At 38.6% G+C, this 14,072-nt stretch overlaps 1 protein-coding gene across 7 annotated transcripts in view; it reads left to right on the forward strand.

The window, feature by feature from the left end:
• Window positions 1–14,072, forward strand: part of GRM1 (glutamate metabotropic receptor 1) — a 186,549-nt gene that overhangs the window by 70,178 nt on the left and 102,299 nt on the right. The window lies entirely within an intron of this gene.

A 14,072-nucleotide genomic window follows, 5' to 3' on the forward strand; every position in this document is an offset into this window, starting at 1 on the left:
TACCTCATCTCACTTTTATTTATTTATTTTAATATGAAACTGGGCATTTTCCCTGTGTGATATTCATCACACTTGTTTTTACCTTAAGCTGAAGATAGGTAACAGGCATATTCTTCCTAATGCTGACATTTTAATTTAGTCCTCATAATTGCTTCAGCAAGTAGAGCAAATATTTCTCCTCTGGCCAAGTATCAGACTCAGATGTTGGGAGAACAGGGAGCTTCAGGATGAAGCTCATCATATCTTTTATATTAGACAGTCAAGATATAAATTGTCCATACCGGCTTTACAATTTAAGCTAAGGCTATTATCTTACTTTAAGCAGATGCTTTATGTGTTTCTCTCTGTGAGATATCAGGGAGATATACTGATATATATCCTCCCTCATTGTTGATACTACGCTCAGGATAAGCCTCTCTCTCTCACTGAAAGGCATTTTACACTAGAAATCCCAGACTAAAGTCTTCATGGATCTGAGCACAAATTCAGATAAGAAAAGTTTTCCGTGTTCCATTCTGAAGACAAATTGATCGTCTAGAGATTGGGCTTTTTGACCTCTGCCAAATTTTCTGTGTTTTCCAAATTTTTTAGAACCACATTCTTGTGCTTCTAAATCAGAGCTGGGTTTACCTAACTGGTAAAGTGGGAACGATCTTACCTATGCTAATTGCTTCAGGTAATGAGTATTCAGTATTTTGGGTTATATCACCTGTAGCAATACTTTTATGCAATTGTACTCTTGTGGACTGCATTGCTTGAAGATACTATGTTTTTCCTAGAGTGTGACATTTCACATTTATTCCTAAATCAAAAAAAGCTAATAATTATGGCTTCGTTGACTCTTAATCTCCAGTGAAATCCTTCAATTCTTGCTTGTTCCAGAAATTCTCTTAGAATGAAAAATCACATAAAGTGAAAGCTCAGAACTTACACTGTTTCAGAACAGGTTATAATAGAAGTGAAGATGAATGCCATATTGAACAACAACAACAAAAGCTCAGAGAAAGTTGTGAAGAGGTAGTATGTTTCTACTGTGTTTAAAGTTGTACAAGAGAAATAAGAACAAATGATGTTTCAAAAGCAAATGAACAAAACTAATAATGCAACAAAACTAATACAAGAATGATAATCACAACTATATGATACATTATAATAGATATGAAACTTTTTTTTTATTTTTCCAGGAAAACTATGAATTTTGGATATTTTCTGTGTGTACTCATATGCTAAATATCAGTGTTTCTCAAAGCAGTGAAAGACTAGGCATGATTGTTGACTGACACTTTGTATTTTCAAAGGCTATATTGCCATTAGTTATGTGAGATTGCCTCCTGACTAAGAAACACAGGTTGTGAATTTCTTCCTAATCATTTGTTTATATGATGTTCCTTCTCGTTAATTCGATGTTTTTACCCCTTATAACAATCATGGCTTATCCTCCTAAGAGCAAAAAAAATCCTTATAAGGTCCCACATAACTTTAAAAGACATCTGTCTTTGCAAAGGTTAGAGTGTATTCCTTCAAGAATGATATAGCTTTGTTGCACTTTGAAGAGCTGTAGATTTTATCATAGAACTTAGAGTTGAAAAATCTCTGTAAATCATGCAGTCCATTTTGTGGCTAGTGCAAGGAAATGTTCCTCACAACACATTTTTGTTATTTGCCAAAAATGGCTGAAGTATTGCAAGCAGTGGCTTTGCTGGTTTCTGCCATTTCCTATGAGCTGTTCCACAGCCAGATGAACTGTCCAATGCTCATGATACACATCTCAGGCTTTATTTTAGCCAGTTCCTTTCCACTGCTCAGTATTGCCACAGGTTTTTAACTGCCATTATTGTTTAGTGTATTTATACATTAGGTGTGTTCTTTCCAAACTATAGCTATCTCTTAGTCTAGCTGTTCATATGTAATTATTTATTCTTTTATCATTATTTATTTGTTTATTTTTCTAGTTCTTTACATTGTCCTCCAGTTCTTTGGTCTTTCTGATAACATGGTTAAATGCAGAGATCTGGGGATGGACCTCGTTAGAAATGAAGTAGTACACTTATTTTTTCCTGCTCGGTAAACATGACATCCTTCTGTAGTAAGTGCATTAATCCCCTGGTAAATGACCCATTCTGTCTGTCTTACATCATATCCAGTAAACTGTTTATCATTATTTTTTGGGTACTGTTCTTTATATTTCCACACATGACACATGCAATTTATGTACAATTTCTACTTAATTTTTCTTGTTATTGAATAGTTGAAGTTTTTGGTTGTTTGTTTTTCACTATTTTTCACAGCACCAAGGAGATCATGCCATTCTGAATTTAACAGTTTGTCTCTCAGTATATGGCATTTTTCACACTTCTTTATACATTACATTATCCTACCAAGATACCTATCTGTCCCCTGAGCTGATTAAGGCTTTTGTAAGTATCCCACCTTTCCCAACAGCTCTCATTCTGTCCTTGTGACATGACAGCCCTCTGTATCAATTCATGAATGCTTTGACCCAAATTTATAATCTCGGCAATCTCAAACAATTCTTCATTATTAGCTGGAAATGACTTTAAAATGTCATTTGCGAAGTGACTTCTTCCACTTTCCCATGCAAAGAATACTACCAGTCTCCGTGCCTCTATCCTCCACAAACGTATCAACCACCATCTTTGGATCAAATAGTTTCTAGTCAGTGGGCTTTATGTGTATTGTTCCAATTCCTTTTATATAATCACAGCATATTGGACAAGTATTCCTCTAACTGCATCCTGAATTTTAGAAGTCATTCCCAGCCTTGCCAGAAATAGGAATTGCTTATTGCTGTGAGCTTTGCAGATCTTTCCTGTGTATCTTAGAAATCTGATATTCAACCATACAGCATTTTGACTATAAATAGTCCAAAAAAATTTAGATTTTTATTAGCAGTTTACCCCCTGTATTTTAATGTTCATTCACATCATATTGTCCACATGCATAGGTGTACATGTGTGCAGGAAATAATAAAGCATAGAGAGAAATATCTTCCTCATCTCTGGAATACATTTTTCAGCATACTTTTCAATCCTGTCTTCAGCAGAAATGTGAGATGGGACAAAACTGATCAGATGTCACCTGTCATAATAGTTTAAATAAATGATAGTTTCCCTTTCTCTACAATGCACAAACAAAGCCCCTCCCAAACCCCCTTAATTTTGAACAGATTGCTGTACTACCTTTAAATAGTCTTCAGTAAATATTCAAACTTGTTATTGCAGAGGCTTTACTGAGCATATAATGTTCCTGTATGTCAATGACATTTATTCTAATCTAACATAATTTGATAGTTATATGAGCCTCAACATAGTGTCAGTCAGTGCCTGTTCTGTATTCTCATGTAAATGCTCCTGTCAACAGGAAAAATCCTTGAAAAGAGAAGCAGCAGCAGCATGTTCTTGAATGGCTCATCCTGACAGGGCAAAAAATACAGTTAAGAAAAGCCTGTGTGGTCTTTTTTCAGTATCACCTTAACAGAACTTCTAACAATTAGCTTTACAATGGGGAACTGAAAGAGGAGAAATTCTGCTTGTCTGAGCCATTCAGCAGCTTTTTATTCCAGCATGGAACAGAAAATGAGAAGCAGCTGTTTTCTGTGAAAGATGCTTCAGGTTGATCAAAGGTCTCTGCTTTGCCAAATATTTAATTTTCATTTAAATTCTTTTAAAGACACTTTCCTAATTTAGTTTCTTTCACTCAGTCATACTGTTGTCCACTTGAGTGGTCTATGCTCAGTTGGTTGTTCCTAGTTTGCTGCGCATTGTATGTACTGTTAATATTTCAGGTGGGTAGGAGAGGAAGAAGAGGTGTTTGTATTTCATACTGCTTGCTGCACTCTGGGCTGCGCTGAAATTCTGCCCTGCTGTGAGAGTCAGGCTTAGTGCTGGAGAGGTGTCTGGATGTTCCCAAAGCCTGGAAGAAGCAAAATGGGATTGGGATGTCTTCAGAGGGGACAGCAGTTTCAAAAGGGAAGGAAGGGAACTTACTATGGCAAGGCTGGAAAAGCATCCCTGTAGTTTCTGTCACTCAGACTGGTCCAACAGTTAGAAGTTTCCTCCCTTGCAGGAGCCATGCCACTGTGACAGTGTCCTCCAATGGTCTGATGAAACATCAGCCTGGAAGGCTGGAAACAGCTTCTTTTGGCTTATTTTTTCAAGATGAAGGAAAAGGGACTGGCTGCATTTCAAAGGGTCTGATCAGCTCAGGGATGTGTCAGCCTTCTTTCCCTCTCTATCCCTGCAATAGTATTTTGGAACCATACATACTTTAGATTATTGCTCACGCATTGTGTTGACTCAAGCATCTTTCTTCATTACATGTATTTTTTCATTATCAACAGATAATATTTACTTAAACTGAAGTACAAATCCGTGTTCAATATAGACTGTTACTGGAACGATAACAAATACAGCTGCCAGCTTCCAGACAGGGAAGATACCTCAATAAAAAATACCTAATTTAAAGTCTGAATGTCATCCAAAAGTCAAAACAGTATCAAGACCTAAGATCTTTAAGCTTTGGATGGAATCACTGAAACAGTACAGAATGTGTTTGCTAATAGATGTGCCTCCTATGGTAAGAAGGTTAAATTAACTGCAATTAATTAATAAACTTATATAAATGTTAATATTTTCGAGCTGGCATGTAGTGCATATTGAGGTAATCTTTTAGTTTCAAGGACGGTATTTTAAAATTCTACTGCAGCAGGTCAGCTGCAATCCTTAAAAATATGAAAGCCCCAGATGTTGGCTCGTGGTGCCACTTGAGAAAAGAGTATAGTTTTTGAGCAGAAATAAAACACTGCCCAGTGAAAATGTTTATAAAACAAAAACAAAGTGCAAAGACCAGCAACTTTACCCCTATGTTTTTGAAGAATAAGTTATTACCATTTTGTATTTTTTTTTCTTTAATCTCAAAACACTTCTGGCTTAACAGGAAAACAATGCAAAACAAAACAAACAAGCAAAAAACAACAACAAATAATCTGATGTAACTCATCAAGTCAGATTTATCATTTCAGGCAAGAGGAAAATTGAATTTCTGAAATTTTCTGTCCAAACACTTTCATCTTGCACTCTGCACTTTTGCTTTGGGGACATGCTAACAGCAAAGGGCACACAGCACTCCCCCCCTCCCACCAGTAATGGTTTGTGGCATCCGAATGACCACCACATCCAATGCTCAGTACTTAGGTCACTTGCTTTGTGTGTGGCAGATGCAGATTATTTCCTTTCTTTGCCTGCTTGCATTCTGAATCTTATACCCAGGCACATTTTCCACCTCCTAAAAATATGCCCCAAATCCCACGGTATAGAGAGTTCCATAATTTATCCGACTTTCTCACTCTGCTTTACTGAATATGTAATGGTAAAGTTCAACGCAGAATACCTTTAATTAAGAATTTCCTGTCTTGTTTCATTTGTAATAAGAAAAAAAGCAGTAAAATAGAATGCATAAGGAGTCCAGGAAACAGAGATGGAAAGCTAGGAATCTTTCTTGCCTCTCACCCTAGTAGCCTAGTTCCAGGATATGGAAATGGCCTCCAATTGCATGCTCTCGTTTTTAGCTTCTTTTACAGACTTTGGTCTAGCTGAAGGTACTGCAATTGAATGTGCACACTGGCTTCACCAATGGCTTGAGACACACCTGGAAAGGAGTACAGCCTTTAAAATATCCCTAGACTGAGAAACAACATGAACCCGGGTTTCTGTCACCGCTTGCATGAATGGCTTTATCGGTAGGTCAGTGTGCAAAGGTGGATGTTGGCCCTGCTCAGACCGAGTCCTGCCCTCCAAATGTGGTGTTGTGGCTCCTGCCCGCCTGGGGAGGCCTGAAGCAGGTGTCCTCTGAGAGGACCAGCCAAGCCCATTCCTGGTCTACTGGTCAGGATGAGTCAAGGAGCCTCCAACTGTCCAGTAAAGGTGTTTACGCCTCTGTTTGACTGTATACAGTGTTTAAACTGAGCACTTAAAATTGCTCTGATTTTTTTCCCCTCCCTGCATAACAGAATTTGAATGGTGAAGTAAGTGCTCTGAATTTGGCCCTCATTATAATGTACATGTGTTATAAAGAGCTGAGCAGTCTAAAGAGATACATATTTACTGTAATTCCAGCTCTGGGAAGGAACTCTGTAACTTGTTGGAGCCAATTCTGGCAGTCTGAAATACAAATTGCTTTCTGAAAAAGTAACTACTGCACATATTATGTTTTTCCTAATGTTATTGACAGTTTTATGAGGAAAAAACCTGTCTGGGGACTAAGGTGCCTGCCATCTGATTGACTGACACTAGGATCACAGCGATGAAGCACTGCTGGCTTTATTGGAGTCAGTTATGACTTGCACAGAAGGAAAAGCAGTTTATTACTTCTCACCACAGTCCCTCATGCACCTCCCTTGCATATTGCTTTAGATTAAAACAAAATTGAATTGAAATGTCCTTGTAACTTTACCGCTGCTGTGTTTAGAGAGCTGGCAGCTAGCCAGCTGCTCAGTTGCCCGTCTGATGCGTATGCGCTGCTACATTTTGCTAATGTCTGGTATAATCATTAAGTCCTTACAAAACACCCCAACAAATTAAAAGTTGGCAGTGATGATTGCAGATTCTGCACTATTAACAGGGGCAGCAAAGAGCTGTTCTAGTGATATTACTTCTGGTTGTCACTGGTGGGGCACTGAGAAGGTTGTGAAGGATCAAAGCTATATAACTTCATGCATCTACCTTTCCTGCTACTTCTTGTAGTTATGTGAAACATTTTTTTCTGAGGAAAGAGTTATAGAAAATATACTTCTGAATGACAAGCCAAAACAAAAACAAAACAACAACAACAAGACAAAACAAAAATCCCACCCTCCTCGAATAAAAGTACATGTTTGATGTCACTTTAATAGTGCTGTTGGGCTTTCTTTACATTTTTCATAAAATAGGCAAATCTTTAAGGTCATTAATTTAAGAACTTTTTCTAGTGTATATCAGAAAACATGTTCTTACTTCTACTGTTGGAACCAGATCAGGAAAGACATTTAATATAATTCTTTTTCTGTGGTGAGAACATCTTAGTTCCCCTCTGCAGGAGTAAATTTTATCCTAAAATGTCATCTCAAAATCTCGTTTGAGAATATAATACATGGGAATCAGGCTCTGGTTTGGGGTTCATCAGACACTACAGAATATTTAAGATATTGCATCTAGAAGTGCATTCTTACACAGGAAAAGTTATTGAAAAAAAAAAAGGATAAATGAAGATAAATCCTCACGCAGTCAAAGTGACCTATGCTGCAGTGGCCCAGCTTTAGAATTGAGAGTGATACAGGTCAGTTACTTGAATACAAATTTTCTCTGGTGCAACACAATCGGTATACTTTGTAATGCAAAGTATTCAGACAGGCCTAATTGATGAATCTTGGCCTTTGTATCGACTTCTACCTATGCCTCCATTATTACATGTTTTTTCTTGCTAGATAGCAGGTATTAAAATTCACTGTGCACAAAGCTTTCTAGGTAGATTAAATGAAATCTGCAAACTCTAGTCATACAGTGTTTTCAAGTAACTCAATCTTTCAGAAGACTAGCTGAGCTAGTTGTTGCATTTTGACTTGGGAACTCTCACCGTCTGCAGGGTATTCTTAACAAAAACCTGATTACTATTAACCTCCAGTCATCTGTCAGTATTACAAGAATATTAAGCTGCTGTATATTCCCTCTTCTTGCTAGTTTATTTAAGAGCTGTAGCCCACAAATTTAAAGCTTTCTAATATATTTACTCAAACATACAAATTAATTTTATCAGCAATTCTCCTCCTTGCTATTTGTTGTGCAGAGACATTCAGATAGCTGATGCTTGCTTTCTCAGAGTAGATAAAACAAACAAACAAACACATATATATCCTTGTGTTGAAGACCACTTGAAGGCATATATGTACCTAGACTGCTTTCTTTAGAAAAGTTAAACTCTTTTTTCTGAACTGGACCTCTACCCTACAATGATATTTGTCCAAAAGAATTGTGTTTTCTTTATGAACTGCACATTCTGTCATGCCACATTGCAATCCAAACTGAGTATTTCAAGCAAATCTGCAAATATCTTATTTGAATCACTTTGTGGTCTCTTCAGCGTGCCTCTTTTCTGTAAATTATCTGTCTTTTTACACAATGAAGTGATAACCAATAGTAGTGCTCTTAAGATGTAATATGATGCTCACTGAGCAACGAGAAGTCATGCAAAATTCAGCTAAGGCATTTTCAAGATGTCATTTACTTGCTAAGGAGGAAAAGGGAGGCAGATGGAAGTAGTGGAACCTACAGACGTGCAACATGTTTGTCTCAAGCAGTCATCAATAATTTGTTTTTGTGGTCTTCAGTTTCAAGTGGCATTTTGTTGGGCATAATCTGAGCACAAGGAAAGAAAGAATCAGGCTTCTAACATTCTCCAGCATCAATGCAGCAGTGATCAAAGTATGACACAATAGCAGGGCCTTTCTCCTGACCAACAACAGAATTCATTTTTCAGCTGTTCAAATAATCGTGATGCTGTTAGGCCTGGTGCAAACCATAAGTGGTAGAGCTGTACCACTGCCAGTCTCCTCTAGGGTTCAGCAAATTATAAGCTGAACAGGAAAGCATGGTTTCAGTCATCTCAAAATTAATTTAAGCTTGATTCAAGTTTTGTGAGCTAAATTTAATTGATAATTTCAGGTTGACTGAAATGTTTGGGGAGTTAGCTACCATTCACAAAGCCAGACAGGGTGAACTGATAAGGCTTCTTATAAGACAGTCGTTAGATCAGTCACCCAAGGCTAACCAGACTACCTCTACACATGTCAGAGAGATGAGACATGTCAGAGCCAGAGAATGGGTGTAAACCAAATTTCCCACTTTTCTTGTACTGGGGCATTGTGCTTTTTTCAGGGATGAAATCCAGCCGTGCTTATGAAATCCAAGCAGAAACTTGCACGTTTTGTCTTACAGGCAGTGAGATGGCCTGCCCTCTTGCTTTCTCCCACTGAAGTTGTTTCACTTCATGTAAACTCCTATAAAAAAACATGATGTCTTGCCACAACTACCAGGCTTTATGGCAAATCTCATTTACTCAGTGAGCATTTACTTGTAATGTTCAACTGCACATTAGAAACAGCATGAATTAACACAAAAAGAAAAAAAGACCAGCATGGTGATGAAGTTTCTTTCTGCACATGGCAGCAACCCAAATATCACATCAGATTCCTGCTGTGCATTTGGGGGGGGGGTGGGGAGGGGTGGGGGTGGTGACATTCTGAACTGAAGCCTTCCTATGGCAAGTAAGAGTCCTAATCATATACAGGCATCTTGGTAATATTACCTACATCCTCTTTTGCATGCAATATTTTGCTTTTACCAAGAAGATTCAGAAACAAGTAATGTTTTACTCTTTTTAAGTTTTATGATATTCCTGAAAAAAGATATATTTTTTTGCTTTTTTTTTTTCTTCTTGATGTTGAGTACAATTAGAACAGATCCTTGTCAGTTATTGCTTGCAAAAGTAAGAAGTTCAGTGAGCTCCAAGGAATTAATATTTACAGAAAAGGCCAAAGATTATTACAAGGAATAAAGACAAAAGACCACTTTAGTGGAAGTATTTTAAAAAATACTTGTTTTTTAGTGTTTTTCCGCTATTTTTAGAATATCACATATGCCAAAACCCATGTACAGTCTTTGGATTATTTTGATTAGAAGTCAGAGAGTTATCCATCTATTACATTTTAAATCAAGTTAGGAGCTCCTATTGCTGCTGTCAGATGATGGCTTGAGGCAGGCAACATAGGTGGATACCGGGATTTGATGTACAACTGGTAGCTGCTGCTCCATTAAATGCATTACTTGCATACTGGTTTTATCTGCTCTGACAGGGTTAGGGCCATCTCAACCACAATGCTTGGAGGAGTGAAGAGTAAATGCTTTAGATCTCTTACACTTGGGGTATTTTTATGATGTAGAAACAGATGTGTAGACAGGCACTGATAGAAGGATGTGTGAAAGCCTGTGAAAGCTTCCTGGATGAGGGGTGTCCTTCTTCGGAGCCCAGGGCTGTCCTGCCCCTTGTGACACTGCCACAGGGAGCACCTGTGCCAGGCCTGCATATGCCGTGATGGGGGATGCTCATGTCTGCAATGGCCTCATCCTGACCCTGCTGCTGCATCCAGCCCACGAGCCCTGCGGGCCCAGCATTAGAGCAGTGCAGAGTACGCTGCCAATTTGTTGTCTTTTCTATGTTGGGGAAATTAACCATTGAGGACTGGGGGGAGTGCAGCTTTTCCAGAAGCAGTTCCTATCAAGCATGTTAAAAGAAAAAAAAAAGAATTTTGAACAGATCTGACCAATGGTCTCTAACATCCTTTTTTTTTTTTTCTCCGTGAGATATATCGTCTTGTATGTAATTTATTTTTTCTGACTTGCTATGAGATGTCAGTTCCACTTGACTGCACTTCTTGTAAAAACAACTTCTTTGCTGCAGGTTCTCTGTTGGAAATCATATCATGGTAACAAGGAAGACCTTGCACATCACCACCGCTTGTGTATAATGGAGTTTTTTACACTATTATTTGGTGAAGTAATTACCTTATTCCTTTTTTCTTTTTCTTAGTCCCTTTTTTTTTCTTTCTTCTTTTATGTTTTTGTTTTAAAAGGAAAGAAATAACAGCTTGTCTCTTTGAGAGCAAATAACACTCTTTAAAGCAGTTGCCAAGCAACCCCCATTTACAGTTTTGGTGGGTGCTGCATTTGTACGAAGATCCAAACAGCAATGAGCCCTCCCCTTCCAGCCCCCAAAATAAAGTTGAAATACTGGAGCTACAGAAGACCAGTTATTGTAGTGCTCAACACATTTTTGGTACCACGGAGTGTCTGTCTTACAGTGCTACACGTTGTGGAGCACCCTGTTAATGCTGCGGAACAACACGCTCAGTCCAACGAAGGAGGATTATTTTGTCTTCATAAATTCACTTGTTTACGACAAGTTGGAGAGTGGAAGCAGCAAAACTACTGATATTTTTTCCAGTCAAACACACAGAAGATAAAAATTGCATGCCAGTGCCCAAGAAATGCTGTGAATCATGACTCCTTCTGGGAACTGTAAGTGCTGGTAGGCTCTGAGCAGTTATCGGCGCTTGAGCTTGTATCTCTGGGTCACATATTTTTCCCCAACACTAAACTCAAGCACCTTGTGCACTCTGGGATGCTTCAAAGGAGCTGGCTGGGTGCTGTCGATGGTAGGGAACTGTTTCTTCCATGGATTTGGATGTTTTTGGCATGGGAAGCCTTTCAGAAGAGATCTAGACAAAAACATAAATAGGTGAGATGTAAATAATGTGAGAAAAGAGCCTGACTATGGCACTTCCAGGAGAACCCGTGTACTCCAGCACAGAAATTCTTGATGTAGATGTGAGTTTATGCAGACAGTTCTTGTATCCAGTCTTGTAATTGTGGTGATTCAACCCTGTGTATCGCAAAGACATCAGAATGTGAGAAGCAAATGTTAGTCTGTGAGATTTTGCCTTTCCAAAGGGCAGAGCAGGACAAAATTCATTTCTTTTCTGCCTGTATGTATTCCATTGGCTGATGAGCACTCTTTGATGTATTTGTCAGCTATTTAATAACCTAGCTTAGTAAAATTCCCACCTTGTACTTTTTCATTGCCAAATCATTGTGAATCTTGCAGACTTAAATTTTGAAATTTAATGTCAGCTGGAGCACAGCCCCTAGAGCTCATTTCTCACCTGTGTTCAGTGTTATTAGGCCTTTTCTTTTTTTTTTTTTTCCTCATTTATTATTTATTTTTTAAAAATTATTATATCCTGTAGTTCTGCAAGCAACATACCTTACAGGACGACTTAGGCTGTGTCTAAGCTGTTGGCAGACACCTGCTAAGGTCCATGCTTGGCCTCGTCCCCACTATAGAGCAGGACACGAGCTGCACATTGACCTGAACCCCAGAGCCTGAAGGTACTCCTGGATCTTGCAGTTCAAGTGGAGCTTTAAGTGTCCCAGATTTATGCTCTGATCTCCTGTTTCTCTGCTGTTCCTTGCGGAGTGAAACAAGCCTGTACAAAGCCTATAGAGTCTCCTTTGAACCCGCTACCTGAATCTGAACATTTTGTGTAGCTGTATTACACGCCTTTAGAATTTTGTTACTGAGTGTAATTTTCCTTCTCTGTTTTCTCTATTTAAACTGCTGTGTAGTGCTTCTGTGTATGACTAAAAGCTGTCTACTGCATCTACTAAAAGTACATTCAGTTGGGAGGGAGTTTATTACAGTTCCTGGCAAGTTTTTAGCCATTCTGGACTGATTTAGCACTGAGCTGTTCAACAAGGATGGTTGTCAAGGCCTTGAGTCTTCAACTACCAGAAAGAAAACAATGAAATATAAGGACTGTAGGGGACTAAAAGGGTCTTGTTTCCTTTGGCTGCACAGTGCTTTCTATTGATGTCAGCAGTGCTTTGTTGAACATTTCCTTTCTTAATTTCATTTTACTGTCAGTCCCCCCTGCTTTCTTTTCCACAAGAGGAAGCCACACAGAATGGCACAATTCTTTGTTGGGTTGCACTTGTCCCATAGCTCAGCACTGAATCTGAGGGACTTGCTCGGCATATTTTACGACTAACAATACCTTAGGCCGGAGGGACCAGGTGGATGTAGCTCATTGCTCTTCTTTCTTTTGAGACAGGTTTTTGTCTGTAGAATACAAGAAGCAAAAGCACATTACTGTCTTGGTGCCTCCTTGTGTTTCAGTCATAATTTTTTTGCAGTCATTTCAAGGTGAACTGCCCTTTGCACAAAGCCCTCATTGATGCCTTCTCCAAATGACTTCTCCGAGTGGCTTGCTAGTTCTCCTGGAATAGTTCCTAATATAAACATGACAAATAACAACAAGGAGATCATCCAGACGTGATCCTGAGAGACTATTCAAGCTTACTTGGCAATCTGATGAAGGGGTTTCTTGGAGCACCCAGAAAGCACTGTGCTGACATGCCTCATGCTGTCAACAGTGCAAAAGCACCTTAAAAGACTGAGGAGTCATCCCATATTGTTTATAGCATCTGTAGGCTTAGACTACTTTCTGCTTAGTGAAAAAGGACATGAAATAGTATTCAAAGGCTGAATTTGTATTGCATGAATAGGTTTTTGTCCAAGAATTTTTTCAAAAAAGTTTAGTTGAGTATTCATGGATAAAGAGGGGAATAGGAATGACAAGAAACTCAAGACCTACCACAGAATCAGACTCAGACTAGGTGAGGTTGGCAGGGACCTCTGGAGATCCCCTGGTCCTACCCTCTGCTCAAGCAGGGACACCCAGAGCAGGCTGTCCAGTACCACATCCAAGTGGCTTTTGAAGATCTTCAAGGAGGGAGACCCCATAGCCTCTCTGCTATGCAGTCACTCTTATAGAGAACAACTCAGTGATTAGTTTGTTAAGAACTTCAAAATTGCACCTTTAAAAATGATACACGTCTTGTTAATGCAAAGGTTTGGAAGTACTGACAGTCCCTCAGAATTTATTGTATCAATTATTTAAGTTGTTCTTATGTGTTAGAACAATACTTATGAAAAATAAACATAAGTCTTCTGGGAAGTTAAGTCACATAGATAAGACAAAAATTCATATTAGTTGTTTGAAAATTATTTCTTCTGTGTCTATATAAACTATCTATTCTATACTGATGCATCCACAGAAAGGTAAAAATAATTTTATTTATTTTTTCTTTTTTTAAAGACTTTCAATGTTGCTAGTTTTATGTCAAAAGTAATTTGTGGATATGGAGCTTCATCTTTTTGAAAATTAAATCAGCCATTTATATCTAAGTTTCCAGCCACTGAAACTGATTTTAACGTGGTTAGGGTTTTCTACAATTCTGGTAGGGCTGCCCCAGGAGGAACCAGGATGCCCCAAGCAAGGGAGGATTCCTGTTCTCCGAGTGGTGCCAACGCACAGCTAGGTACTACCTCAGCCCCTTGCATGGGAGAAGAGAGTCTGGACTTTGAACGGCTTCACTTCTGCTATTAATGCTATTTAAGAGAAA

The sequence above is a fragment of the Anser brachyrhynchus genome, assembly GCF_964034855.1.
Source record: "Anser brachyrhynchus genome assembly, chromosome: 3".
NCBI classification, from domain to species: Eukaryota; Metazoa; Chordata; class Aves; order Anseriformes; family Anatidae; genus Anser; species Anser brachyrhynchus.